This window comes from Trichosurus vulpecula, chromosome 7 (assembly GCF_011100635.1).
Source record: "Trichosurus vulpecula isolate mTriVul1 chromosome 7, mTriVul1.pri, whole genome shotgun sequence".
Classification (NCBI taxonomy): domain Eukaryota; kingdom Metazoa; phylum Chordata; class Mammalia; order Diprotodontia; family Phalangeridae; genus Trichosurus; species Trichosurus vulpecula.
This window is the reverse complement of record NC_050579.1, coordinates 45,538,985-45,542,859: the sequence shown is the minus strand read 5'-3', so window position 1 is coordinate 45,542,859 and position 3,875 is coordinate 45,538,985.

The following is a 3,875-nucleotide window of genomic DNA, read 5'->3' as shown; positions in this document are numbered from 1 at the left end:
ACTAAGGCACCTGAATAAAACTAACCCCCCCACCCCACCCCACCTGTGCCCTTCATCCCATCTCCTTATGGACCTCGAGGGAACTTACTGGGGAAGACCACCACTCAAAATCAGATTCTAGACCTGCCTCTGCCCCTCACTAGCAGTTTGAGCTTACATAAATTTATTTTGTGTGTGTGTGTGTGTGTGTGTAAAATGAGGTGACTGGACAAAATAATTTATAAGATCTATGATTCTAAGCTCTTCTCCAACTTCAATCATTTCTTCTCTATTAATTACTTATATCCACTTAAAAAGGACAGCCAGGTGGCAAAATGGATAGAGTGTCAGATAGACTCATCTTCCCGGGTTCATATCTGGCCTCAGACTTACTAGCTGTGCCACCCTGGGTAAGTCACTTTAACCCTATTTACCTCAGTTAGTCAGTCAAATGGGCTAGCAAATCACTCCACTTTTTTTAAGAAAAGCCCAAATGCAGTCACAGTCAGACATAACTGCAATGAATGACTCAATAAACAAATCCACCTAAAAAGTTTTCTTTCCTATCTTAACAAACAATCCCCATTTTGACCCCGATGAAGATTTCCAAGGCACTGTTCTCTCTCCTTCCTTTCACTGCCAAACTTCCTGAAACAGTGGTCTACACTTACTTCCCTACCCTTGGCAATCCGCTTTCTGTTTCCAACTTTACTAAACTGTGCTTTCTTTGGGTCATCAATTTCTCAAATGGCCTTTCGATAATCATCATCCCTCGACCTAAAGCATTTAACATAGTTAACACATCAATGAAAAAACAAGCACTTCCTCCTTCCTTGGCTGTTTAATTCTGCTCCTCCCATCTAGATCTCCTGACCACTTTGTGTTTGTGTATAAAGATATGTGTATGTATATATGTATATGTGTACATGCACACATATACTTACAAATAAGTACATACCCATGTACACACACACACGGTTGGACTTATATATGTGCCCATTAGGATGTGAGCTTCTTAAGTAGGGACTGTCCTTTGCTTTTTTGTATCCCCAACAGTTAGCAGGGCTTAGCACATAGTAGGCACTTCAATGGCTGATGACCAAATTTTGTGTGTGAATGTTTTAAGTTCTGAGGTAATTTTTGCCTTGTACCTCTGTTAAACAGGGCTTGGCACATAGTAGTACTTAATAAATGCTTGTTGATGGACTGACATCTTTCTACTAATTAAAAGCTTAAAGGCAGCTAATCTTTTCTTTCCCCAGCACCTTGTACATTGCAGATCCTCCCAAGAACTTGAGTCATTAAGAATCATGCTGAAAACCTGCCTCAAAACTTGTGTGTGACCTAAAGCAAATAACTGAACCTCTCTCAACCCATTTCCTCATCAATAAAATAGGGACATTACCTACCTCAATCAAAAGCCTATTTTAAGAATCATACGACAGAATATAGAAAAGTGCTCTGTAACCCTTAAAGCACCCCATCAATGTTATGAGTTCTAGCTTATCATTCAACATTGGGTACCGGGCTGTCATCAGTGTAGCCAACTCCTCCCAGGGATGCACATCAGGAACTTCTTTGGGGCTCTGCATAGCTGAGTAACTGGCTCATGGCCATTTGGTTAGTATCTGACAGAACCAGAAGGTGAACCCTTGGAATCTTCCTGACTCCAAGGCCAGCCCTCAATCCATTTGGTCAAAATCTTACAAATCCAAAACTCAGGAACTTTATGGAGTCAGGTCACCAAACTTCCTTGCCTCTTCTAGGTTATTCACCAAGTCATTATGTCTCTCTCTCTCTGACCTCAGACAAGATAGTATCTTTCCTATGCAGAGGAACTTTTTTCTCAAGTTAGAGAAATGATCCATTACACAGGAGTCTAGTCAGCTATAAAATAACTGAATCAGAAAAATAATGACAACACATAAATCAATGCCAGAAGCACTGAAACCATGGAGAAGGTAGAAGGGATTTCCCTTTTTTTAAGTCCTGGATGGTAGGGATGGGTATTGTCTGATGATTATTATATGCCAGTCATATGAGCCCTTCCAGACCATTCCCCCACCCTCCCCAACATGTGACAGATCACAAGAGTATGCCTCAGACCCAACCCCCCCCAAAAAAAACAGATGACATGGAAGAAGGAAAAAGGATGATTCCAGCAAGATAAACACATTTGGTTTCTTTTCCCGAAGACAGCTGAATTCTATTCCTAGATTCCCCTGCAGTTCAAACTCTATTCCAGTTGCTTCAGCCCATGCTAGAAAGAGGAGACAGTCCTAGAAGGAAACCAAGAACAACCAAAAGCAGCCTGTCTCCCAATACTTACATTCTTTTCATCAGAGAATAAGGATATTTTGGGGTAGAGGGTAGAGGATACCCTTTTCCTCCAGGTTCTAGAGCTCTTTCTCCTTGGAACTCTTTGCTATATATAAAAGCACCCTCTTCCCTCCCTTCAAAGGTAGCAAAATCAAAAGGCCAGTAAAAAAGTAGATGAGTAATCACAGCCTTGTGGGTTTTTTTTTTTAAAATATAGATTATATAAGCATCTCATTTAGGGAATAGTGTGTGTTTCTTATCTTTGGTGTCTTAGTGTATGTATTTTTTGGTAGGACTAACCTATGTTCTGCATCACACAGCACGTTTTTGTCTTTCTGTCTCTACATAACTTGGCAGGAAGCATTAAGCAAGAAACCTGTGGCTTGGTCACAATCAAGACTAAATGACACAAGAGTTTTTAAAAAGGAAAAAAATATCTTTGCTTTAAAATCTCTGCTACACAATGACATCATTTGTGCCACCATGAGACTTGGCACAGGTGCCAAGTAACAAAGGATGGCCAACAAGAAAAATAAACACAACTGAAAATAAAACCCTGAAGGAAGAGTAGGAACAAAATCCCCAGAGTTTTTTCTCCCTCCCTCCCGACACCCTACAATAACTGTACAATATTATAGTCCTAATCACATTTAAAAATAATTGATTATCAAAAGACAGATTCAAATGGAAACTCAACTTTTTGGCTTCTTAAATTGTGATATAAATATGTAATATATATATATATATATATAAAATGTATGTATGCTGTGTGCACATATATTTTTAAAAATAAAATATCTCTTCCTCCCTGTCCATTTGCTACCTGGTACCAGGGTGAAGGGAAGGGGAGAGGAGAGGCCAAGTCAATATGACATCCCCCCCCAGCCTCCCCAAGGTCATCTGTTTTCAAGACATCTATAACTACATTAAAAACATCTTGCCCTTAATAACTCAGCCTTGTAATTAAAAACTGGCCTAAGCCAATAGAAAAAAAAAACACTGATGTCACTTTACTGTTTGTGACCTAAGGCTCAAAAGCCATAAAAGTAGCCTATATCCTCAATCAAACGGCTACATTGTTAAGAAGCCCTGTTTGATATGGGTTCCTACCCATCTGCCATATAGTATTATTATATTTATATCTACTTGACACTTCCTACCCCCAGCAAAAATTTTTAAGAGACCCAACTTGACTCTAAAGGCTAGGAAGAAAACAAAGTGTAGCATTATAGACTCATTTTCCATCTATGTGCTAGTAACAAGGAAAAAATGTCTTCTTTTTTCTGTTTAGGTCTGGCTGGAGCATTGGGATTGAAAAAAAACATTTTTTAGATGAAATTGGTATCAAGGTGCATAGCCCAGTGTAGATAAGGGCCTCTTACTGGGGCTGTCAAACCAAGAAGTTGAGTTTCCATGGGGTTATTTTCTCCACAGTGCTTGTACAGTGTATAATTCTGACAGAAAATGCATTGTAGTCCTTGTGGCCATGAGTCTAGGGTTTCTTAAAAAAGTTAGCACCTGAGCCCACTTTCCATAATGTCTTGAAGTTCCCTCTAAATGAGGAGCACCACCAACAG